The sequence below is a fragment of the Sus scrofa genome, chromosome 16 (genome assembly GCF_000003025.6).
Source record: "Sus scrofa isolate TJ Tabasco breed Duroc chromosome 16, Sscrofa11.1, whole genome shotgun sequence".
Lineage (NCBI taxonomy): Eukaryota > Metazoa > Chordata > Mammalia > Artiodactyla > Suidae > Sus > Sus scrofa.
Genome location: NC_010458.4, coordinates 39,170,197 through 39,197,972, shown reverse-complemented (window position 1 = coordinate 39,197,972; position 27,776 = coordinate 39,170,197). Strand labels below are relative to the sequence as shown.

Here is a 27,776-nt window from a genome sequence, read left to right as displayed (position 1 = left end):
ATGTGTGACTGGTGGAGAGAGGGACTGGGCTTTAAATTGCCTGGTAAAACCTAATTGACTTCTTAAACTTGGGAAATTTCATAATTACAGGAAAGTATATTAAGATTTGTGTTCCAGATCCTGGAGGGATGCACACATTCCATTTTTGTTTGTTTGTTTTGTACTTTAAATTCATGAAAACACAGTAACCAAACATTGGACTAGCTGGGTTATCTTATTTACAACTATTATTCTTAGGCAGCAAAGAGTTATGATTCAGTGAGAAATCTAGACCCTGTATTGTGATAATTATGTATGTAACTCCTCAGGAAATTTGTCCTGTGAGCCATGATAATAAATCACAGCTGAGACCCCAGGGGAAAAAAGAGAATGTGTATTCTGCTGCAGTTGGATGAAATGTTTTGTATATGTCTGTTGGATCCATTTGACTTATATTGTTTTTCCAGTCTACTGCTTCCTTATTGATTTTCTGTCTAGATGATCTATCCATTGTTGAAAGTGGGATATTGAAGCCCTGGGCTGTCATTGTGTTGTCTATTTCTCCCTTCAGATCCGTTAGATTTGCTTAGAACTTTTAGATGCTCCAGTGTTGGGTGGATATATGTTTATAATTATTATATTTGCTTGATTAATTACCCCTTTGCCATTATATAATGACCTTTTTCATCTCTGTTACAGTTTTTGACTTAAAATTTCTTTCGTCTGATATAAGTGTAGCTACTCCCAATTTTTGGTTTCCTTCTTCATGGAATAACTTTTTCCATTCTTTTGCTTTGAGCCTTTTCATCCTTTCACTTTTGTCCTTGAAACGGAAATAAGTCTCTTGTAGGCAGCATATAGTTAGGTCTTTATTTTTTTTTTTAAATCTATTCAGCTCTTTTGTGCCTTTTGATTAGAGAATCTAATCCATTTACATTTAAAGTAATTATTGATAGTCAAAGACTTAGTAATGCCATTATTAATAGTTTTCTGGTTGTTTAATAGTTCCCTGTCTCTTTCTTCCTCTCTTGCTGTCTCCCTTTGTGAATTGTTGATTTTCTGTAGTGGTATGTTTGATTCCCTTCTCTTTTATTTTTGTGTATCTACCATTGGTCACTGCTTTGTGCTTTAGGAAGCTTACATAAAACATCTTATAGCAGTCTGTTTTAAACGGATGACAACTTAATTTTGCGTATAAAAACTCAGTATTTTTACTATCCCTACCTACATTTCGTGGGTTTTTGTTAAATATATATATATATTTTTGTTTTTCTTTCTCTCTCTCTTTTTTTAGGGCCACACCTGTGACACATGGAAGCTCCTGGTCTAGGGGTTGAATCAGAGCTGCAGCTGCCAGCCTACAGAACAGCCACTGTAGTACAGAATCTGAGCCACATCTGTGACCTATGCTGCAGCTTGCAGCAATGCCAGATCCTTAACCAACTAAGTGAGGCCAGGGATCGAACCCACATCCTCATGGATAATAGTCTAGTTCTTAACCTGCTGAGTCACAGTGGGAAATTTCAGATTTTATGATTTTGATGTCACATTTTACCTCATTTTATTCTGTGTATCCACTAGCAAATTATTTTAGCAATATTTGTTTTTAATACTTATGTCCTTAAACCTTTATACTAGAGTTAAGTTGTTAGTCCAACATTGTATTACAATGTTAAAGTTTCTATATTTGGCTATACACAGTTGACACTTGACAACATGGGTTTGAACTTCATGGGTTCGTTTACACATGGTTATTTTTTAATAATAAATACTACAGCAGTATATGCCTCATGGTTGGTTGAATCTGCAGATGCAAGGAATGTTGGATAAGGAGGGCTGATTATAGGTTATACATGTATTATACCCCTGCATTGTTAAGGGTCAACTGTACTTACTTTTATCATTGTGTTTTAGATTTTCATAAACTTTCCTGTTACTGATTATCATCTTTTAATTTCAGCAATTCTTGTAAGTCAGGTCTAGCAGTGATGTACTCCTTCAGCTTCTGCTTCTTTGGGTTTTTATCTCTCCTTCATTTCCAAAGGAGAGTTTTGCTGAGTAGAATATTCTTGGTTGGTGGTTTTATCTTTCATCAATTCAAAGGTAAGACCCCACATTTTCCTGGTAGGCTGAGAAATCTGCTGCTACCCTTAGAGGATTTCCCTTAGTATGTGAGAACTTTTTCTTCTCTTGCTGCTTTGAGAATTTTTTCTTTGTCTTTGAATTTAGGCAGTTTTATAATATATCTTGAAGAAGATTATTTTGAGTTGAAATTTTGGGGAGACTTATGAGCTTCATAAACTTGGATGTAAACTTGGATCCCAGTTTTGAGAAGCTGTAAGTGTTTGTTTCTTTAAATAAGCTTTGTGTCTCTTTATCTTCTCCTGGGATTTTATAAGATTGTTTCTTTTAAGAGTATTCCATGGATCATATAGGCTTTTGTTCCTTTTTTTGTTTTTTTTTATTTTGACTGGAAAATTTCAAATGATTTTTCTTCTACTTCACAGATTCTGCTTGATCCAGTATGCTTTTGATATTCTCTATTGATATTTTATCATTTCATTTTTTTGTATTCAGCTCTAGAATTTTTTGGTTCTTTTTATGATTTATATTCTTTTAAACTTCTGATTTTGTTTTTGTACCATTTGCCTGATTCTGTTGAGTCTGTGTTTTCTTGTAGCTCACTGAACTTCTTTAGAACAACTATTTTAAATTATCAGACAAAGTGCAGACCTTTATTTCTTTTAGGCCAGCTACTGAAAACTTATTGTGTTCCTTTGATAATGTCACATTTTCTTTATTTTTCATGTTCCTTGAGCTCTGATGTTGCTGTTTTTTTCATTTGAAGAAGCAGTCACCTTCTTAAGACTTTATTGACTGTTTTCGGGGAGAAATTATTTTCTTCAGTTCTGTTAAGAGCTCTACGGCTTGGAGTTCCCATCGTGGCTCAGCAGAAACGAATCTGTCTAGCATCCATGAGGACACAGGTTTGATTCCTAGCCTCACTTAATGGGTTAAGGATCTGGCATTGCTGTGAGCTGTGGTATATGTTTGCGGACATGGCCTAGATCTGGCGTTGCTGTGGCTGTGGTGTAGGCCAGTGGCTACACTCTGATTCAACCCCTAGCCTGGGAACCTCCATATGCTGTGGCTGTGGCCCTAAAAATATGACCAAAAAAAAAAAAAAAGTCTGAGGCTTTCTCAGATCTTTTCTATGGATGTGCGTTCTCCAAACTTCTTGTTCTCTCTTATGAGGAAATCCTTAAGGTTGCATGACTTCTATCAATTCTGCAAAACCAGGCTCTATACTGACAGCTTCCTATTTGCTTTCTTTAACTTGATGCTGAATGCTCAGGTTTGTGTGTTTTCTCAGAATCCTGCATGCTTACTATCTGTCTGTACAGGCTCATTCTCACCACTCCTAACCTTGGGGACACACACAGTGAGCTGACCATGGGATGGAGTGTGTGGGGCTTGGGTTTGTCGAGGAGCATTGGAAATGCTGCTGGGTCATTTGAGGGGATCTGCAGGCAATGTCTTTAATCATTCATTTTAAAGTTAGAAAAAGATGTTTAAAAAGAAAGATTACAAATAATCTAAAAATATAATAGATGCATTCATTGATACTGAAGGTAGTAGTTTTAAGCATTTAAAAACTGTTCTATAAGAACTCACTGGGTGAAAAGAAAAGGAAAATATAATTATGAAGAAATAGAAAAACAGAGACTTTAAGTAGGCCTTTACTCATTTATCTTTTTCTGGAGCCATGTGACTCTTTTTGAGTTTCGGAAAGTTTTCTTTCAGTATGTATTTTTTTCTTTTTTTTCGTTTTTTAGGGCCACACCTGTGGCATATGGAAATTACCAGCCTAGGTGTTGAGTTGGAGCTGTAGCTACCAGCCCATGCCACAGCCGAAGCAACACAGGATCTGAGCCATGTCTGCAACCTACACCACAGCTCACCACAATGCCAGATCCTTAACACACTGAGCAAGGCCGGGGATAGAACCTGTGTCCTCCTGGATGTTAGTCAGATTCATCTCCATTGAGCCATGAGGGGAACTCCTCAGTACACTCTTTTTTGTGTGGGTCTTTGTTTATAATGATTTTTATTTTTTCCATTATATCAGATCATATAGATCTTTTGCCTTTTACTCTGTATATTCTTGATTATTGTTTCTGTTCAATTGCTCTGGGCTCTCTTCCAGAAACACTAATTAAGTGTATTTTAACTTTCCTCTCTTTATTTTTCCACCTCTCTATCATATTCTCCTTTTTCTTTCTACCTATGAGACCTTATGGAACAGTTAAATAATGCTTAAAGCTACCACTTTCACTATCAATCAATTCTTTTACTCTGTTTTTAAATTCTTTGTAATTTTTCTTTTTTAAAATGCCCCCTTTTCATTTTACTTCTTTCCTTTTATACCTACCTGGAATCCTTTTCATTTCATTCTGCTTTTTTGTTTTTGTTTTTGTTTTTTCATAGAGGCCACATCTCTTTGCTCAGAGTGAGAAGCCAAATCATTTTCTGAAATTTTCTTACAGATTCTGCACTAAGAAAGTTTTCAGAAGTTTGCTCTGAATTTTTCAAATACCGTTCTCTTTCCTTTGTAATATACTTAAACTTTTTTTCAGTTCAGTTTTATGTAATGCCACAAAGATACAAAGTTTGAGTGGATTTTCCTTCTTCCAGCTCCTTTTATACAGTAATGGTGGTAAAAACTTAAATGTTCACTTTATAGTTTAATGGACATTGTTTCCATTTCAGTTACTATTTTCTGACAGTTTTTATTTAAGATATCTTCCATCAGTTGCAGTTTGATCTTTTTTAAACTCCCATAGTCTGATTCTTGGATACTGTAAGGAGAAATTTTACATGGCATCTGTAATTCCCAGAAAATTAGGGTAATTTCTTTGTGCCTCATTCACCTGTCCTTTCCACACCATCTGCCAAAGATTTTACATATGCAGACTAGTCTTTTAGAACATGTATTACAGTCCTCTCCCTCCTACTTTCTGCTCACTTTTTCCCCCTTAAAGGTGATATAGTGAAAGAATTTTTTGTTCCAGAGAATAACTGCCAAATCTAGGAATTCTGGGTTCTTTTTTTATAAAGTGAAAAAGGGTGTATTCTTAGTTTTCTGTATCTTTGAATCTGGCAATTAGAAGTGAACTATGGATATGTCATGGCATCATTAAATTCCTCTTAGGAGTTTCAAAGTTAGAATATATCTGTTCCTTCCAGATTATGAAATTGGTTATCTGTTAGTTTTGATTTTAAAAATTGCCTTCAGTGGTTTTAGCGATAAGCTGAGAAGAGCAGCATTGAAGAATGCTAGTCTGGACAGAAGCTATTTGAATCTGAACCTCCTAATAGGAAGCTGAGAAAAAAACCCAGCATTTTACTTTTATTTAGAGATTGTGTGCCATTTAATTTTTAAGTCTTTGTGTCCACTTGGAATTAAGACACAATTCTATGTGCAATATAAAACTATGAGTTCAAAAATAGTTTTCATTTTCCTTTCCTTGTTTGAAGAAAGAGTGCCTTAGAAGAGTTAGAGCCCTAAAAGTTCAATGATGACTGTTAAAATGTAAGAGAATTGCATTGTGTTTGAATATACTCTAATATATTCCAAACCTCTTTCATCTAGTTGTTATATTTATCTTATTGTGATACAACTAGAAAGCAAGAATTTCCTTTATGCCATTGACTTGCAGAAATCAAACAGGTAGAAAATGAAGAGTCAGATAATCTGCACAAATCAGGCTGTTATATACATTAACATGAAACCACAATTGAATTGCATGTGTTAAAGAAATGAAACCACTCAACAGATTGTTCTTAACAGAAGAAAAAATGATATGGGAGTTAAAATTGACATGAACAACACAAGAAGATCTTGAAGGGTTGGAGTGGGAGGAAAAATGGTAGAGTTTAGTGAACAATGGTGGAGTTTGAGTGTGTGTTTGCATTTTCAAAATAGTGTCTTAATTGTGTATCAGGATGTAGTGATTTTTGTTCCATAGTTATGGTTGAAGTGTTCTCTGTGTGTAATTTTCAGTCGTGTATTTTCTTTTCAAAATCAAATTTCAGAGGAATACACTTGTTTAAAATTACTTTAGGAATGTGTTCATAGCCCATTTTGAAATAAGTAGAAAGATTTTTCCTCTTGTAAATGTTAGGAAGGAGATAACTTCTCTGATCATTTAGGTAAACATATTTATGTTGGTTCAATGGTAGGCAGTTAATAATAAAACAGGAGACATTAAGGACAACTGACACACTTAAAGTACCTGATCAGTTTAGATTTTGCCTATAATCTACTTTTATTTTACTGGTTGATATTTGTTGATTTGAAGAAAGATTAGAAGAATTGTCAGACTACATATAAACCATGGCCAAATAAAGAATTCACAGTTTTTACTCAAGTAGAGGGATTGTCTGGAATGCATTTTCATAAAGAACCTGATATTATAGGAGTAAATTATTTTGAGCGTACATTTGAGGTGGTTAAAAATCCTACTCTAGAGTTGAATGCGCTGGCAATATGTTAATCACATCCATAAAAATGAGTCATTTACAGTTGAAGTGGGCTTCACATTTGTAATATCTTGAAGATGTTTCTCCTTTGGATATGCCAAATTAAGTGTGCATTGAAACTATATTGTGTTAAGATTTCCACAATAAAATATCATTAGCATTTCCTGAATAAGTGGCTGGAATAAAAATTCTCTCTTATAAATAAAAATGCTTTCACTTATAAGAATGTGAACCTACTGATCTTTGATTATAAAATAATACCAGAAATTAATATTATAAAGTGTGTTTCAGTAATTGGAATGCTGTTTTTATTATGCAGTTGAAGGTACAATCTCATGGAAAGTAATTTCCCCAGGAGATTGAGTAATTAAAAAAATCATTTTGGTGGTGACATTGAGATGATGTCCAAATTTATAATGTATTTGACTACTGTAATATGCTTCTAAACATATTAATTTCCATATAACTGCTTATTTTTCTTTCATGGTCTAAGGCCATAGTACTTTCCCTCCATTTGGGTTACCCAATTCTTTTCATAGTGAATCTTAGCAAAGTTGAATGATTCTTATTTCTCATGCTTATAGCTTTCATAATTTTTAAAAACTTTAATTTTTTATAGGAGTATAGTTTATTTACAATATTATGTTATTTTCATGTGTATAGTGATTCAGTGTTTTTGCAGATTATACTCCACTATAAATTATTATAAGGTAATGTTTATAATTCCCTGTGCTATACAATATATCCTTGTTGCTTATCTATTTTATATACATAGTTGTTAGTAGCTATTAATTCCATACCCCTAACTTCTCCCTCCTTCCTGCCCTTTGGTAACCACAAGTTTATTTTCTATAGCTGTGAGTTTGTTTCTGTTTTGCATATACATTCACTTGTATTATTTTTTTAGATTCCACATGTAAAGGATGTCATACAGTATTTTTCTCTGTCTTACATTTCACTAAGCATAATATTCTCTACGTGCATCCACATTGCTGCAAATGGCAGAATTTGATTCTTTTTATGGTATGTATTTATATGTATACACACACAAACACACACACACACACACACACATACACATAGATATATACTACTGCCTCAATTTAACTCAGGGGTTCTCAAATGAGGACACTTTTGACCACAGGGCAAATATCTAGGGACATTTTTGGTTGCAACAACTAAAGAAAGGGTGCCGCTGCCATCTAGTTGGTTGAAGCTAGGGATGCTATTAAACATCCTACAGTGTACAGGATAGCAACTACCCCCACCTGTACAAAGAATTATCTTTAGGAATGTTTAATAAAAAACCATCACCAAAAAAAAAAAAGAAAGAAAAAAAAGAAAAACAAGAAAAAGAAGAAGAGGAAAAAAAGCCTAACTCAATAGCTAACTAACATCATACCTTGAGGTGAAAGACTGCTTTTCCCCCATGAGTGGGAAATGTCTTTTTGTCATGTCTCTACACATCAAATAAAACTTTGATGTCCTAGCCAATATGATTATGCAAGAAAAATAATTAAAAGGCATACTTGCAAAAGAAGAAGTGGCCTTTATTTATGGGAGATATGAACATGTACATAGGTTAAGGGTAAGGATAATTTCAATAATAATTACTTTACCTAATAAATAAGATGAGCAAGTTCTCAGATTCCAAGTCAGCACAAATTCAGTTATATTTATAAATACTTGCAATAAACAATTGTGATTGAAATTTTAAGATACCACTTAGAGTAGTGTCAAAAACATAAAATATTTATAAGTAAATTTACTAAAATATGGGGAGAACCTCTACATGGAAAACTATAAAATATTACTGAGAGAAAACTAAAGACTTAAATAAATGGAAACATATGATCTTTTTATGGATTAGAAGACTTAATATTGTTAAAATGTTAATTCTCCCTGAATTAATCCGTAGATTCAAATTAATTTTCATCTCTGGAGTTCCTGTTGTGGCTCAGAGGAAATGAATCTGAGTAGTATTCTTGAGGATGTGAGTTTGATCCCTGGGCTCACTCAGTGGGTCAGGGATCCGGCATTGCTGTGAGCTGTGGTATAGGTGTCAATCACAGACACAGCTCAGATCCTGCATTGCTGTGGTTGCGGCATAGGCTGGCAGCTGTAGCTCCGATTTGACCCCTAGCCTGGGAACTTCCATATGCTGTGGGTGTGGCCCTAAAAAGCAAAAAAACAAAAACAAAAAACAAAACAAACAAAAATTAATATTCATCTCAACATGTTTTTATGTTACAGCAATTGACCAACATTCTAAAGTTTATATGTAAAAGCAAAGAATCAAAATAGAATAGTCAAAATCATCTTGAAAAAGAACAGTTCTACCTGACCATAGCCTTCCTGTAAAAATATAATAGTATTATATAGTAAAATTTTAGCATAAAGATAGACCAATAAAGGGAACAGAATAAAGTCCAGAAATAGGTTCATATTTATGTTGTAAATGCTTTTTTGAAGACACCAAAGCAATTCTATGGGAATGGAGAGTCTTATTAACAAATGATGTTGGAATAACTTGATATCCATATGGAAAAAAATAAATCTCTACTCCTTCATGTGATAAAGAAGAATTAATTCATAATGTACAACAGACCTAAAGTAAAAGCTAAATTTCTAACACTACTAGAAAAAAATATATAATGTTTGTCAAGGTGGTGGTTGTGGTGGTTTAGATGTTTATGTCCTCCCAAAATTCATACATTAAAATCTAATTCTCAATGTGATGGTATTAGGAGATGAAGTCTATAGGAAGTGACTAATCGTGAGGGTGGAGCCCTCATAAATGGGATTAGTGCTCTTCTAAGGGACTGAATAGACCAGAATTCTCCCTCTCTGCCATTTGAGGACTAACAAGAGATGGCTGCTTATAAAACAGGCGGCAGACTGTTAGCAGACCCTGAATCTTCTGATACCTTGATCTTGGACTTTCCAGCTTACACAACTGTGAAAAATATATTTATGTTGTTTGTAAGCCACACAGATTGTGGCATTTCGTTATATCAGCCTGAACTAAGTCAGTAGTTGGACATTTTTTCTTTACAAGATGTAGAAAATAATATCCATAAAAAATCAATAAACTAGACTGTTCATTAGAAGACATGATTAAATAAATGAGTAAGCAAGCCAGTAAAAGGATGAAAATATTTGTCAAACTTATCTGACAAAGGAATAAGTATCATATGAAGAACTAATAATAATAATAATAACTAATAATAATAATAAATAATAATAGAAAGGCAAATCCTAATAAATACAGGTCAGATACTTCAGTGGACACTTTACAAAGGTATGTGTATGAATGGCCAGTGAACACAGTAAAGAGTGTTCAATATTTTTAGTTGTCAGGGAAACGCATTTACAACCACAATGAGATACTACTACACACCCAGTAGAATGGCCAAACTTAAAACTCTTAACACTTAATATTAGAGAAAATTGGAGCTTCTGAACTCTCATACATGGCTAATATGACAGGAATATTAAATATTATAAGTACTTTGGAAAAGGGTTTTGCGATCGAAAAAATAGAGTTATATACACTTACCCTTTGACCCAGGTATTCTACTCTGGTTATATACCCAGAAGGAATACAAATTTATATACACATGAAGACTTGTTTAGTTCATAGTAGTTCTCTTCACAATAGCCCCAAACCAGAAACTATTTATGTATTTATCAATAGGGGAGTGAATAAAAAAATGTTGGTATAGTTATACAGTGGGATACTACTCATCAATAAGTGAATTACTCATCCATGCAACATTGATGATTCTCATAAACATAATGCTGAGCAGAAGAACCAAAATAAAAAGAATGCATCATATATAGTTCCATTTACAGGAAGTTCTAGAACTAAACTAGAGTGAGGTTTCAAAAAAAAAAAATGATGATCGCCTCTATGAAGGAAGATTGACAAGAGATATTAGAAAACTTTCCAGGGTGACGAAAAGGTTTTATATCATCATAATGGTATGAGTTGCATGGGTGTATCTATTTGCCTAAATCGTACTATCAGGATTTTTGTACTTTCCTGATTAAATTTATCTGAACGTTTAAAAATATCAGTAACAGTAGTTGCATAGGATAGAAAATACTTTTTGTTTTATAAAGTATATTCTTTGTTTCAAATTTTCCTTTTAATTATATTTATGAGGTAATCAATTTCAGCTTTTGGAACTTGGATTAACCTTTAAATAATGATGAAAATATTGTGACAGCATTTAAAAATTTCTATTTGCCTAAGAACCAACATTATGTAACCTTTTTGACAATCCAGTGCATATTTATTAATGTGCACATTGTTGACTTATCAAGTTTTGTTTAAGTCTGTTGGAAACAGTCACTTGGCTCTTAGTTTACCTTTCAGATGTTTAAAACTGTCCAGGGTGAATATGAAAATAAGAAAATCCAGGTAGCATCAAAACAATGAAAAATAACTTTTAAATGGAGTTCCCGTTGTGGCTCAGTGGTTAACAAATCTGACTAGCATTCAATCCCTGGCCTTGCTCAGTGGGTTAAGGATCTGGTGCGAGCTGTGGTGTAGGTTGCAGTTGTGGCTTGGATCCGGTGTTGCTGTGGCTGTGGTGTAGGCTGGCAGCTGTAGCTCCGATTTGACCCCTAGCTTGGGAACCTCCGTATGCTGAGGGTGTGACTCTAAAAAGCAAAAAGACCAAAAACTAGTGAGTATGATAAATTAAAATTTTGCAGACTACAATAAAGACTTTGGAGAGAAATTATTTCAGTGTATTAAAAAATCTTTCTTTTGATCCATTTTAATAGTACTACTCAGAGTTATATTTCCAAAGTTGGAAATTGCTTTAGAAAGGAGGTAGAATGAAATATCTTTTAATTAAAGTAATATTTTTTAATAATCTCCAACATGTTGACATCATTAACTTTCTCCTTTATCTTGAAGAATTCTTCTTTTGTTATCTTATGTTTGGGTTTAATTACTACCTTTTATAAAACACCACATAAACATAATGTCATACAGTGGCAAAATAAAAATGACTGTGAGTATTCCATTTCTGTTTGCTTCATATTTCAAGAAAAAGCATTTTGAAGAGTGGTTAAAAAGATTCCTGAGCACTCTTCAACAAAGATTAGGAAATTGTTTGTCAGTTTTCCTGATAAGAAAAAAATATTTGTACACTTATAAGTGATCATGACCAAGAGAAAGACGTGGTAACTGGGTAAAACATACTGCAAGTCATTAAGAAATTTTATTTTTGTATTTTGTATTTTTTATTTTTGTGGCTTTTTAGGGCCATATCCGTGGCACATGGAGGTTCCCAGGCTGGGGGTCCAATCCGAGCTGTAGCTGCTGGCCTACGCCAGAGCCACAGCAATGCGGGATCTGAGCTGAGCAGTGTCTGTGACCTACACCACAGCTCATGGCAGCACCAGATCCTTAACCCAGAGCGAGGCCAGGGATCGAACCCACATCCTCATGGATGCTAGTCAGGTTCATTAACCACTGAGCCACAATGGGAACTCTGAAAAGTTTAGAATTCTTCACTATACATCCTCAAATAAAGGCCTATTATAATTTTGGGCTAAACCATAATAGAAGACATTTGAAAATTATTCATATGTTCCAATGACAGTGTAACATGATTATGAATACTAGTCATAGATTTGAGAGAAATTAAAGCTTTTCCACTTTTATTGACATTGATAAATGATATCAATCAATGCATTGACAATACAAGGCTTTGAAATAGCTTTTGTTAGGGGAGGAGATAAGACCTATTCATCTAATTAGGCACATATCTACATTTTAGAAATAAAATATTTTGCATATATTTTTCTTTGTAATTATATCTGAAAAAAACTATAGAATTGAAAAAATAGGCTTTAATACTCTTGAGAAAAAAGTTATGAATATATTATAAAATTATATTAAATGTTGACTATGATTGTATTTATTTGCAATAACTATAGGATCCTTATAAAGTCTTGGCAAGAAGTAAGTTTTATATTGTTGCAAATATGTGTTGCTTTTTCTTAAGGTTTACACTTTAGTCAATAAGGATTCTTAGCATAGCTAAATAAAAAAGAATGATTTATATTTAGCAAAATTATTGAAAATGTTTGCCTTTCAACTTTGTTTAAATGACTAGTTTGTGTGTAGTGAAGACAGGCTTTACTCAGCCATACCTAGACTCTGCCTAAATTCTCGTAATCCTCAGTTATTGTAAACCAAATTTACTAAGTACAAAATGATATTTAGTTCTTGATGTATAGCATTATTGGAAAACAGTGACAATTTTATCCCATTAATTATATGTTTTTCTCTTTAAAAATAATTTTAAAATGCACAGATCTAAATAGACATTTCAACAAAGAAGACATACAGATAGCCAAAAAGCACATGAAAAGATGCTCAACAATGTTAATTATTAGAGAAATGTAAATCAAAATTACAGTGAGATATCCCCTTCTATGGTCAGAATGGACATCATCAAAAAGTCTACAAGTTGTTAATGCTGGAGAGGGTGTGGAGAAAGGGAATCCCCTTACACTGTTGGTGGGAATGTAAATTGGTACAACCATTGTGGAAAGAGTGTGGAGGTTCCTCAAAAACTAAAAATAGAGACTACCATATGATCCAGCAATCCTACTCCTAGACATATATATCCAGAGAGAACCGTAATTCAAAAAGGTACATATACCCCAGTGTTTATTGCAGCAATATTTACGATAGCTAAGACATGGTAGCAACCTAAAAATCCGTCAACCAAGGAATGGGAAAAAGAATATATGGTACATATATACAATGGAATGTTATTTAGCCATAGAAAAGAATAAAATAATGCCAATTGCAGCAACACAAGTGGATCTAGAGGTTATCATACTAAGTGAAGTCAGACAAAGACAAATATGTATCACTTATATGTGGCATCTAAAAAAATGATACAAATGAACTTATTTACAAAACAGAAACAGACTCAACAGACTTTGAAAACCAACTTACGGTTACCAAAGGGGAAAGGTAGAGGGTGTGTGTGTGGGTTGGGAGTTAGGGATAGGCATATGCACACTTTTGTGTATGGAATGGACGGTTAATGGGGGACCTGCTGTCTAGCACAGGAAACTACTCAGTATTCAGTGGTGACCTATATGGGAAAGAACTTTGAAAAAGAGTGGAATATAACTGAACTACTTTGTACGGTAGAACTTAATCTTGTAAATCAATTATATTTCAATAAAATTTTTAAAAATGAAATAAATAATGTCTTTATAGAGGTAGTTGTTTGAGTTTGTAGTTTTCTACATGTGTGTGTAGGAATGGACATAATACACACACACACACACACACACTCAAAGGGTTTGACATCCTACCTAGTGTAAAATGTTGAATCCTGCTTTTCTAATTAGCAATTTATCATAGACATTTTCCTGTATAGCTGTAAACCCTATATGACGTATTTGTATACTATGAATATATCATAATTTACTTAATTCTTTCATTGTTGGACATTTCCTTATATATGAATTTTATAGGGAACATTTTTGTACATACATTATATTTGCTTTTGGGATTATTATCATGGATTCTCAGCTGTGGAACTTTTAGGTCAAAAACTCTTTCTAAATTGCTTTCTATACAGACAGTTATTATAGCAGAGATATGTAAGTATGCTTGTTTCAATGTCCACTTGCCAGACTTACATATTACAATTTTTATTTTTGTTACTTATAGATGGAATGTTACTGAGTTTGCATTTCTTAGATGACTAATAAGATTGAAATGTAAACAATCTGTCCTCCGTGCATTTGTCTTTTAGAATTTTAGGATTTCCTTCGTGACTAACATTATCTCTTTCTTTCCTAAAGATCTTATTCTTATCCATCATGTTTTAACATGTTTTTATGTTTGGGCATTTACCTTTAATTAAGTTTTTGATTTTTAATTCAGAGAGGTAATTTTTTTTTAGAGAAGTAAGTTTTTTTAATGATATCCTTTGGCACTAATGATTTTGTGCAAAGAATACTGTGAGAAAATGGAATCATAGTCTTACATTACCTGAATTGTAGGTATCATTAATAGTCTGATTTTTAATCTGTGGTATATAGTTAGCTGTACAGTTAGCTTTTTTTTTTTTTTTTTGGAATATTGTTCCTTTAAAACTACAGCTAAAGGAAGGCAGATGGTTAACTTGTTTTCCACTTCTCTGAAAATATTTGAGAGAGGAACCAGTATTATCAGTCTCTAATGGAGGTTGGCAATGTCAAGATGGTTTGTGGCCATGTCAAGATGTTGAGTCAGTGTCCAGGTCATTGCTCATTAAAGATACTGCTCTTTGGACCAGCAGGAGACCCAGCAACAGGATCCTAACAATTTCTGATGCTACCTCACATCCCTTCAGGACAGTGCAGAACATTTTGTTCTTCAGAAAATATTCAGGCCCCTTTCCTTCTGTTACGGCACTTACCATTTGTCTAATTGTGTTATTGGACTGTATTTTTTTTTTTTTCAGTAACAACACATAGAGGAAGGGACATTAAAAAAATCATTATGCCTTTGCTTTATCTGTATCTACATACTGTCAGTAGTTATTTTATATGTTTTTTATATGAATATACAGCTTTTTTTGAAGATGGATTCTATTTATTCAGTTAATACTAATATTAATAAGCATGCTGTTAATTGTTCTCTACTCTTGCACAGTCATTTCGTATTAGGTGTGTTGTTTCTTAATTTTTAGCAATCATTAATTTCTTCTTTTCCTTCCTCATACTTTTTGTCTCCCTGAGATCTTCAGGGTGTGAATCAATCTCCATTTGGTTATGATGTACAGTCCCCTGCTTCTCATGATTTGCTCTTTGGTGCCTCATGCCGTCTGATACACTCTTATTGATATTGGTCTATTGTTTTAATTTGACTTTCTCTCACCCACCCCCATGGTCAGCCTCTATCATGTGAAATGGCTGGCTGCGTGAAATACGCATAACGTCCTACTGAAACAGATACTGGTCGTACTCACATGAATGAGATTGGCAAATACCGATCTCTTGGTAATTCAGCAGTCATCTCTAAACAAATCTGAAGATATGTTTCTTCCACATTAGTAAGTTACTGTACCAAGTGACCTTCATCTTTCTCAGAATACCCCCAGAGAGTTTTGCTACATTAACCCACTGAATCTAACAATTCAGAAAAATGATTTCCATAACATGAAATTTAAAGATGCACTGCTAAAATTGTGGTCTCTAAAGTGGCATTTTAGGGATCAGACTAGAAACCTTATCTGGCACTGTTTTAAAAGGGTTTCCTGATTTCTTTATAGGCTGAAGTTTTAATTTTTTAATTTTTATTTTTTTGTAAAGTTGAAATAACTGCACATTTAATTATGATTCCCCAAATTTGCCTTTTTGGAAGAAACTGGCTTTTACTCTTGTCATGCTATAGCCATAATTGCTATATTGTCTGGTGTTAATTTGCATTTTAATTGAGCTTTGAACATTTAACCAGAGGGTAGTCCAATAGGAGGTTCTATAACCATCTCAGTAATTGGTAGGCAAGTTACTTTTTATTGCTATTTTAGGAGTAGGGAAGTCTGCTCTACAAGAGTGCAGAAAGAGCTGATAACCTTCAAAGCAGGCTCTTTACTTCGGGGCTGTGATGAGAAAAACAGAAGTTAGGAATGGAGACATTAGAAGAGACAGATGGTGAGAGATTATAATGATTTCTAGGATCACCCAAATTGTCTGAGATTTATGCCAGAATTTTTTTTTTTTAATCTGTTAGGGCAACATGTCATGCTTATTTTGAGTTCCTGCAGACATATTTAATGCAGTTGTACTGGACCTTACATTCTCCTATGTTTCTTTGGGCTTTCAAAGAGTTTAGAGGAACCCCATACTGGACTTTATCACTGTTTCTAGTAGCTAACAAATTTGAATGTTTTATTTGTTTTCTAAAACATTTTCTTTTAAACCACTCTGGGGAAAGACGTGAAAGTAAGATGAGTGATTCTTAAATTTGCTGCGTTTAGAACCACTTTCTTTTAGTGCAAAAACATAGTGACTGTGTCTTCAATGTGAGACAGGGGAAAAATTTTAGTTGGTATAGAGCTGTTGATTCAAACATAATTATACACATTCCTTCTCTGTTTTCTCTTAAGTGAACCAGCAGCTTTAGTTCATTATGAGCATTTGCAATGTATAAGATGATTCTGTAGAATGAGTTCTCAAAAACATGTCATAATATGGTGCATATAAAATGATCCAGTGAAATACCTATATGCTGTTGTGATCCTGTGTTCTTTTTTTAGCTATGGTCATAGTGTCAAGAATAAAATCACTTCGACATGTTATGGAAAGTAACAAAAAATTGTTTATATTCTCTGGAGAAAATATGAATGATTCCTTGCAAATGAGAAACTTCAGAATGAAAACACATAAAATACCAGCCATAGATTGCTCAGTATGACTCTTAAACTTTTTAAAATAAACTTTTCCGAAGGGTTGATTTTTGAATTCTCTGACTACTTGAGATTTGTTTGTGAAACAAAGTATGCAATTCCATATCAGAGTCTTTATAGTTAGAAAACTTTTGCATATTTTACCGGTTAATTATTTTCACCCAGTCTTTCCTATGTGCCCAGTAATGTGCTAAAATCTGTGCATTTAATGTGCTTTTTGTTTTATTTTGCCATATGGGAAATAAGAAGGACCAAATAAAGAGATCTGAAACTTTTGGAGAAAGGAGCAGCACTGTTGCATTTTTAATCCAGGAATCTCCTACTCAAGGGGATTCTCCTATTCCCAAAGGTGTAGCAGAGTTTTGGAGGTCAAAGGTAGAAGCTGCCCGCCATTTGGGGGTAAATGATCAATCTAGCATTTTACTCTGTTTCATGTAAGATAAGACGTTGATAGAGGGTGATCAATAAATGTCATCTGTGATAGTATCCAGGAGGAAGATGAATTAGAGGAAAACAGTGGTTGAAGGTTTGAAAGAAAAAAAAAAAATACATGGAGTAGTTAATGCTGGGACAGTCCTGGGTGTCAAGGTCCCTTGAGCAAACATAGCAGTGTTAGATCAGACAAAGGTTGCAGAGGTTAAGAAGACCTCTGTTCCACTGGAATCTCTCAGTCACATCTAGAAATATGGTTTCACTTAAAATTTTGTGTAGCTTCAAGCCCATTACTGATGCTAAATAAGTTCTTGTTAAACCAATAAATGGATCCTCTCTTAGGATGCTGAAGGCATCACAAAGGAGGTGTTAGATGCTTCCCCTTAGGAGCTTACACAGAAAAGCAGCACACAAATAGCAATAATCACATAAACTATTGAGAGGGAGTGCCAAAGGAGGGCTGTAGAGAATCACTGATTTAAGAATTTAGCCATTTAAAACCATTTTAGAAATTTAAGGGGGTATAAATTACGGAAAAATACAGGGAAAGGATAAAAATACTTCTGCCTCAGGTGGGAAAAGGAGGCAAGATCAAACATTGCTGTAAGGAAGAATTGGCGTTTGAGCCGAGTAGGGCTTTTATGTTCAGAAATGTGATTGCAGAGAAAAGGGATAGTGGCCCACTGTTTTGAAGGAATTTAGTTTATTAATTTTTCTATTCTACATTTACTGATTACCTCCTATCTACTAGACCCCAAACCCAGTGCTAAGAACACAGGACAAGTAAGAAGTTTAGTTCTTGTCTTAGAAGAGCAGTCTGCAGGTGGAGAAGCATACGTGTGCATAAGCACAGATGTCCAGAGTGTGCTAAAGGCCAGCCCTTGGTGTTCTAAGGCCTGACGCCTCTCCTCCTGGGTGGGCTGGGTTCATTCTCCAGTAGCCTCAGGCCCACGGACAGCTAGATGAGCTGGGTCATCCAGCAGAGGGCGCAGTTTTGTCTTTGCAGCCCTTCTTATCTTCTGCTTTTGTGCCAAAGTTATTCAGGTATTCATCTTCCCTCTAGACTTTAAGTTTGTGGAGACCACAAATAAGTTTTATCATATTTGTGTTCTTTCGTGGTATCTGGAACAGGGCCTTGCACACACAGAGGGCATTAGAAAGATTTGGGATGTAATTGGTTCTCGTATTTGTTGGAAAATAAACCATATCTGGGAGAAGGCATGTCTATAAGATAAAGTGTCCTGTTCCTACACGTTTTCAGCCTCACTAACTCAGCCTTTTACAAGTTTTACAGCTGAGGCCAATGATGATGTTGTGTTAAAGCCACCTTTGACCCTCGATACTATTTTTTGAACTGTGAGGACTTTTCAGGGATTTTAAAGTTCACATCCCTTTATGGCTAAGCTTTTTCTTATTGAGGGGGGAAGCATCTGGACATCAGCAAGCCATTCTGCTCATTTTTTTGTAAAGTACTTGTTAAAAAATCACCTTTTACCCTAATTTCACGTTCAATTTAAGTTCAGCCCTACCTACAAGACACTAAGTCAATATTGCAAGATGGTTTAGGAGGCTTCTTATTTTTTCTCAGCTATAAACTCAATTACCTTTCAAGTGATTTTATAGCTGAGAGTAAATGGTCCATGAAGTATTTCAATAAAAATGAGGGCAAACATTTCATGCTTAAATAGCTATAATGCTAGTCAGTGTAATGGACTGGAGTTTCAAAAATAATCAGTGAAAAACCACTTACTGGTACATGATATTATGCTATGGTTTCTACGAAGATATCATTTGCAGGTGTTCTGAGACACATCTTACTCTAATTGGTAATTTATAATGTTTTATTTTATGTAAACAAGTGTCTGTATATCTTCAGAGTATGCATGTCTATGGAGAGCAGATGTAAGAAAAAAGAGCTACGTCAGTTCTTCTTGTTATAAATGGTCTTTGAAAATGTTTTTTCTTTGGAAAAATATTACTTAAATATCTATAATGGCTTGTCACAGTTCATGGAAATGGTATAACCATATAACTTACTTTAGGATGTATGTAAATATCCTTTGTCTCTGTGGAAGCATATTAATTCTACTAGCTCTTAAAAAATTTGTTATGACAGTTTTAAGAATTATCATGTTTTCTAAATTGTTGTGACACAGATTGACTATACCTATCTGTACTCATGGTGAAGGGAATGAGCTGGTGTCAAATGGGCATCCTGTTAACCTGAAGTTATCCGATCAAAACGTCTTCATCAACACTAGCTAATTCTTCAGCGCTCTATATTCAGTCAGAGACACTGAAATCACTGTCCCTTTTACATGTGCACTATGAGATATTTCAAAATGCTTTTCAAACCTTGGAATCTGCTGATTGCAATGAAATGGTTTTATAAGCCTGCAAAGCCTGTCACGTGATCTCCTGGCCTTTATTTAAAATAAGTGCCATTCACTTGTCAAAATTTGTACAAATAGATCTGAAATGCTCAAGGTCGTTTTTTATTGCAAGTCATCGTTGATGACATTGAGATGCTGTGGGTACCACGTCACTCTGTGAACCTGTGGGAAGTGAACTGGGGCTATTCAGCTAGTATCGCTTTGTTTTCACCTTAGCAGTGTTGTGTAACACAAGCTTTGTGTTCAAGAGATGCAATGGAGTTGAAGTCTTTCTCTGTTACCCTCCTTTACTGTCTTGATTTTCTGAAATTTAGTTTTCTTATTCTTAAATGCCATTCATTGTTTCCTTCTCTAAAGTTTTGGTTATATCTTTGTATTTTGATTAAGGTAGTGTTCCAGTTGTAAAGGGGAACTTGAGGTAGGTTTTTTTTTTTCCCCCTTTTCTTTTCTAAATAAGTAGGCCTTTATAAAAAGTCAAAAGCTTAAGAAGTAACAACAGAATCCCTCTTATCCCATATCCCTTTTATCAGCCAAGTGGATTAACTAATGCTCTCTATTTTCTCTGTAAAGTCTACACACTAATGCCTGTGACATTCTGGATGGGTCTTCTTCAATACACTTGTGTACTTTAGGTGACCCTTGTGGGGATATATGTCACCAAGAGTCCCACATCTGTAGATGACAGTTGCACATCTATTTTATCATATAATTGGATTAATTACTCTGTAAACAAAATATAATATCCAATAAGTAAAGAGAAATGTTTATATGAAAGCTGAAACAGACTGCTAGTCAATTTTCCAAAATAAAATTGTTGCTGAATTAGCTGTGGCTGAGCCAGTCATAAAAGATTGGGAAAAATTTGAGTGACTAAGATTCTTCATCCATATTGCTTTTCAAATGTCTTTAATTTTCTTGCTTTATTATAAAAAAAGAAAACTTGAAATTGTAGATGATGAATAATGAAAATGCTTTATGTAAGATGTAGAAACCTAACGAGCATATCTGCACATGAAGCAAACGCCTTGGCCTTCTATCAAAAGAGTAGCAAACTCTGCATGTCAGTATTTTTATTTGATAAACTGGTCAACTACGTATTCCGAATATGTCAGATAAGACGACTTCTAACAAGAAGATAAGTTGAAAGCCACCAATTGCTCTCTCCTTTACTGTGGGGAAGAAAGGTGGGAAAAGTGCTGTGAGTCTCTTGACTCTGGGTCTTATTGGCAGAGAGGCATCTTTAAGTAAACCCATCTAGTCTGAGCCCAGAAGAAAACTTTTCTATGAATTGATCTCCACTGGTATAAGAACAATGGCGTAGATGAGGAGGGTGTTTTATTGCTTTAGGTTATCTTGCAGAAATGCAACTAAGGCCTCCCTTTTATGACATAGTTCATGCCAAGGTAAACTATCAGTCATTCTAAACCTTCAGCTAAAAGCATATCACACACTTATTTTTCATAGACTCCATTTGTATCCTAATTCAAACTTTAATATTATAATTCAGGCCTATATGCATCGACTATTTTAGGGAGCAGTTTGGTGACTAAAGAAAGCATCCCTGAGAAGTTTCACTTCTCGGGAGTTCACAGCTCTAGGTAGGAGATTGTCTCAAGGACCTCTTACCCAGATGGTGTCCCAATCATTGAGAGATCTAATAATCATAAATAATTTTTTATCATCAACTAATTTTTAATTTACAGATAATAGTCACATTAATAGCTCCCTATACTACCTAGCATAACACCTGAAACAAAGTACATACTGAATGGAGGTAGAAATGATAATCACGTTCCCAAACTGAGATATTCTGTACTTTTGCATTAATTTTAATGGAAATTTGTCTCCTATGACAAATTGCAATTTGTTGGGTCTTGTCTCATCATTCTATTCATTGTTATAGTACCTATAGGTGTTACCGTATATTTTAATGTTGATATGTGACTGCATTGTATTCATTCAGCTGATGTCTTAGAACTGTCTGAATATGAGACAATTTTTTTTCTCCAATAGTGAGCTTGACTGCTTATGAAATTTATGCTATTCTGGCCTGCCTTTTCCTCTTCTGCAGATGGTCACTCATAGGCCTGTGGATGCCTCCCTCAAGTATAACAACAGCTCCGAGATGAATTATTCAGACAGTGTGGCCACCCTGGGAGACCTGGCATATTTTGCAGGCCCCGCTGTAATACAGATCAATTGACTCAGGTCTTTTATGTCTTCTTTCCATATTGTAACTCCCATGAGGTAAAGCATTAAGCTGCATTAAGCCTCATAAAGAGGAATTTGAGTCCATGATGTGTAACTTCTCAGTAACGGTAATTAGTATAATCTGCTTCTTGAATTTTCTAACTGATATTTGAAAAAAATGTTCATAGTTTTCTCATTTCTGTTTAAATATTTAAGACAAAAAGATTTTTAGTAGAGCACTTGGAACCTTTCACAAAACTTCGTAAGTTGCTTTTATTGTATTCAGAATTATCACGTGATCAGGAGCAGACAGCTCATAAAACTAGAACATAAACATAATATACAACATTTATAGGAAAAAATTATATTTTGAATTTACATCGTGACTAAAACCTGAAGATTTTTTTTTTTTTTTTTTTTTTTTTTGCAGTCAGATATCTCCTAAGTGTTAACTGAAGTTTGTGGAGATATATATGAGCAGGACTTCAAATAAAAGAGTGGGAGAATATGTTAGGAAGGGTCCATCTGTGTAGATATCTGTAAACCTATGGGCACAAGATGAAGATAATGTTAGAAAACATGGTAATATAGCACACACTCCTCATATGCATGTAAGAATGCCACTATTCTTATCATTAATTGATATATAAGGATAGTCAGAAAAACAGTAAGGAGATAGAAGACTTGAAAAACACAATCAGGGGTTCCTGTCGTGGCTCAGTGTTAACGAATCTGACTAGAAACCATGAGGTCGTGGGTTTGATCCTTGGCCTTGCTCAGTGCATTAAGGATCCGGTGTTGCCGTGAACTGTGGGGTAGGTTGCAGACGTGGCTAAGATCCCACGTGGCTGTGGTTCTGGTGTAGACCAGTGGCTACAGCTCCAATTCGACCCCTAGCCTGGGAATCTCCATATGCCTCGGGAGCAGCCCAAGAAATGGCAAAAAGACAAAACAAAACAAAAGAAAAAAAACCCAAAAAACAAACAAAAAAAACCACACAATCGATTAACTTGACCTTTTGACATTTTTAGACCATTTCACCACCACCAGCAGAATACACATTCTTTTCAAATATACACAGAACATTTGCCAAGATAAATTATATTTGGGGTCATAAAAATAAATTCCAATGGATTTAAAGGCATGGCAGAGTTCTCTAGCCACAATAAAGTTAAATGAAAAATCAGTAAACAAAAATGGGAAACCCCCAAATATCTGGACACCAAATGACATACTTATAAATAATCCCTGTGTAGTGGGTTGATCTCTGCCAAAATTATATGTCCACGTCTTAATCCCTAGAACTGTGAATATGACTTTCTTTGGGAAAAGGTCTTTGCAGATGTGATTAAGTGAATGAAGGGTTTTGAGATGAGATAATCCTGGACTATCCATGTGTGTCCTAAGTGCAATGAAAGATGTTCTTAAAAAAGAAAAAGAGAACACAAAGATACAGAGGAGAAGTCCATATGAAGACAGAGGCAGATACTGGAATTATAGAACCACAAACCACATGGCACAGAGAGCCAACAGAAGCAGGAAGAGACAAGGAATGAAAGCTCCTCCAGAATGATCAGAAGTGTGGCCCTGCTAACACTCTAATTTTGGACTCCTAGCCTTCATAATTATGAGAAAGTAATTTTTTTTGTTGTTGTTTAAGCTACACAGTTTGTAAAAATATGCTGAGGCAGCCTTAGGAAACTAATACACCCTGTGTCAAAAATAAATGTAAAGGGAAAATAGAAAATATTCCAAATGAAATGAAAGTGTACACACAACATATCAAAATTTGTTGGCTGCTTATGAAGCAGTATTTAGGGAAAAATCTACAGCACTATATGCCTATATTTAAAAAGAAGAAATGTCTCAAAGCAATGACCTCAGCTTCTATCTTAAGAAACTAGAAAAGGTGTTCCCATCATGGTCCAGCAGAAACAAATCTGTCTAGGAACCATGAGGTTGTGTGTTCGATCCCTGTCTTCGCTCAGTAGGTTAAGGATCTGGCATTGCTGTGGGCTATGGTGTGGGTTGCAGATGTGGCTCAGATCTGGCATTGCTGTGGCTGTGGTGTAGGCTGGCAGCTGCAGCTCCGATTAGACCCCTAGCCTGGGAACCTCCATATGCCATGCATGTGGTCCTCAAAAGGCAAAAAAAAAGAAAGAAAAGAAAAAAAGAAACTAGAAAAGAGTAAATGAAACCCAAAAATAAAGAAAAGAAATAATAAAGGTCAAAGAGAAACCAAGAGGATGGAAAACAAACCACAACAACAAAAAGAGAAACAATGGGGAAATCAATGAAAACAAAAATTGATTCTTTGGGAAGATCAGTAGTATTGATAAATCTAGCTAGGATAGATCAGGGAATAAAAGAGAAGACACAAATTACCAGTATCGGGGATGAGAGAGGGGATATCTCTACAGATTCAACAGTTATTAAAAGGAGAATAAGGAGATAATAAAGGATGATGAAGAAATCAGTTATTTCTATGCTGTCCTTTCCTGTCCTCAGTCCTCAGGGAGCACCTGCCTTTCAGAGAAAGCCTATGTGTCCCTGAGTCAGGGCTGCAGCTTCCTCTGTGAATGAGGCTTGTGGGATCTAATTGATCACACCAGCCCACATGTAGTGATTTTGAGTTTTACAAGTTAAGCTGCTTTCTCCTTACCCCGGTCAATAGCAGACGTGCACTTCTTCCCATTCCACCAGGGGTGAAAACAGGGTCTCTTTGCTAGGAGGGATTTCTTACTTCCTGGAATTTAGTTCATTTAGCTTTCTTTCTATTCTAAGTTCTCTGGGGATTAGAATAAACAAGCAAACACGGTTTTGGAACTTATTTGGCTTGTTCCTGCTGTGAAGTTAGGAGGTATGGGCTGCCAAAAAAACAAAACAAAACAAAAACAATAGAAAACAAACAAAACACACACACACACTCTATGTGCTGCTTAAACCACAGAAATTCTAGAGGCTGGAAATTCAAGATCAAGGTTTGGTTTCGTTTAAGGCTTCTCTCCTTGCTTGAAGATGGTTGTTTTTCACTGTGTCCTCATGTGTCTCTTTCCTAACCTCCTCTCTTATAAGGACACCAGTCATATTAGGTTAGGGCCCATGCTAACAACCCAGTTGTAATTTTGAATTACCTCTTTTTGAAGGCACCGTCTCTAAATACAGTCACATTCTGAGGTACTGCAGGTTAGGGAGAGCTTCGACATACAAATTTTATGGGACCCTATTTAGCCCATAACATAATATATGATCTGGCCTTCCTCAGCTCCCTGACCTCATATCCTGTTACTGCAGCCCCTTAGCTATTGGGCCACACCAGCCTTGCTGCTGGTATTGGAACATGCCAGGCATGTTCACATTCAAGGTCATTTTCTCTGGCTGTAAGTCTGAATGGGGTAGTTTTCTCAAGATATCTAGTTTTTTGTTATGATTATCTCCATGTGGTTTCTTGACTAGAGCACTCATTAATTCTATGAGCTGCTGCTTTTAAATTTAATTTAATTTACTCTTTCCCCTAGCTCTTTGTTAAGAAAATTTGCAAACATAGCAAAATTGAAGGAATTTTACAGTATGCATCTGTGTACCTACCACTAATTGTACCATCCACAAATTACTAGACTTTATCACATATAGGTAACCCTCCATGCACTAATCCATTTTTATTTTTGATGCTTTCAGCGTAAATTATAGATTTAAATATGCTTTGCCCTACATACTTGAGCATGCATGTCCTTGACTAGTATTCATTATTCATAGTTTTTCTTCTTTATATAAAATTTACAATGAAATGCCTTGCTTCTAAGTGAACATTTGCTGAGCTTTGACAAACGATTACATTTTTGTAACTCAAATCCTTATCAAGACACCGAGGTTCCCATCACATCAGAAATTCCCGCCTGCTCCTTCCCAGTTAACCCTCACTTTCATTCAGTGGTAGCAACTGAATATCCTGGCTAGTGATTTTGGAGCCTAAACCAAAAGGGAAAAAAAAAAAAAGATTAATTTTTTTCCAGAACATTAAAGTAGGTGACAAACCATTGAAAAAAATGAAAAGTTGGTGTATTAAAACAAAATTTTTAAGTTTAAATATTTTATTTTTACAAAATCCAATTGATTATTTTACTTTCCTGGTTTCAATGGAAAAAAACTCACCAGTGAGACTTCCAAAGTGTATTATGTATATGAGATACTATAAAGAAAAAGAATGGTTCCACTGCCAATGAAAACTTGGAAGCTCTATATTGGACCAAACTAAACAAGTTAGTACTTCCAACCTATAATATGCTAATGTGATCTTCAGTCTTCATTGGCAAATCACAGATCAAGTGCAGCAAATCCTAGCTATTTTTTGTTTTTGTTTTAAGCCATGTCATTCTTTTTTTCCTTAATCCTATTGGGTCACTGTTTCTTAGCACTCATTTTGGGAAATGTATTTTTTAGGTCTCTCCCTCTCCCATCTTTTTAAGAGAGTCATTGCTTTATCATACGAATTTCATTTAATTTAGAGTCATCACTTTAAGAATGATAATGACTTCTTTGTTTCATATGCTGAAGAATAGTATTTAAAACAATGTTATTTCTATTACAATATAATTTCTTTTCTTTTTATTCTTTCCTATTATTTTTCCTTTTATTTTGTTTATCTTTTCTGAGTTTTGGTTGTGTTAAACTGTCTTAAATGGGATCTGTTCTCCTTGAAAATGAATTATTTTTCTACTCACAGTTTTTATCATGTGGAATAATTCATGCAAAAGATTTCTCAGCATTCAGAGCTGGTGTTTTTGGTGACATTTAGTGAGGAGGGGATTGATGCAATGTTGGTGTGCATGCATAGTGAGCGGAAGAAGTTCTTTGAAATATATTCTTGAGTCGAATGAAGATAGAATAAGGATGTAAGAGGAGACTGACATAGGGTAAAGAAAAAGCTAAGAGAAGAAGTAGAGGAAGTGTAGAAATTATTGAAAAATACTTGTTTAAAAGCTAGAGGGGAAAGAAAATAGAAAAAATAGAGGAAGGGCTTTGAAAATTAAAAAAAAAAAGCAATAAAAAGAAGATAAAGAGAACTAACATTTGTGGAGTACAAACCATGTCCCTATTTGGGCCTTCTAACATATATAAATCCTTCCAACAATCCTCTTAATCAGGCATTATCATCAGTAATTTTCATATGTATATACAGGACAGTTAAGTAATTCCATGCTTCCCAAACTTTTTAGTCTTGTTACACACAGAAATGATACTTGTATTTGAAAGGCACTTGAGATTAATCATAGCCCACTAAATATATTTTGTGGCTCTGTGTCCCCTATCTCTTTTGAGGGTTGACAGCATCAGCATCTCTGCAGACTGTATTTTCAGTCCGATTAGTTGACAAGATATAAAGTGAACTACCCAAGGTCACACACACTTGAGAAATGACAAAGCTAAAGTTTATTTATTTATTTATTTTTTTTTTAAATTTTATTTTCCCACTGTACAGCAAGGGGTCAGTTATCCTTACATGTATACATTACAATTACAGTTTTTCCCACATTTCTTCTGTTGCAACATGAGTATCTAGACATAGTTCTCAATGCTATTCAGCGGGATCTCCTTGTAAATCTATTCTACGTTGTGACTGATATGCCCAAGCTCCCGATCCCTCCCACTCCCTCCCCCTCCCATCAGGCAACCACAAGTCTCTTCTCCAAGTCCATGATTGATTTTCTCTTCTGAGGAGATGTTCATTTGTGCTGGATATTAGATTCCAGTTATAAGTGATGTCATATGGTATTTGTCTTTGTCTTTCTGGCTC

General features: G+C 34.8%; 1 protein-coding gene across 8 annotated transcripts in view; it reads left to right on the top strand.

The window, feature by feature from the left end:
* PDE4D (phosphodiesterase 4D) overlaps nucleotides 1-27,776 on the top strand; it is a 1,509,235-nt gene that overhangs the window by 208,562 nt on the left and 1,272,897 nt on the right. Inside the window, exon 1 of one of the 8 annotated variants that reach the window (XM_021076873.1) lies at nucleotides 14,640-16,212. The exons of the other annotated variants lie outside the window; for them this stretch is intronic. The gene's annotated coding sequence lies outside the window, so the exon portion shown is untranslated. Of the gene's footprint in view, nucleotides 1-14,639; nucleotides 16,213-27,776 lie in introns of those variants that run through there. 8 annotated transcript variants of the gene reach the window in all.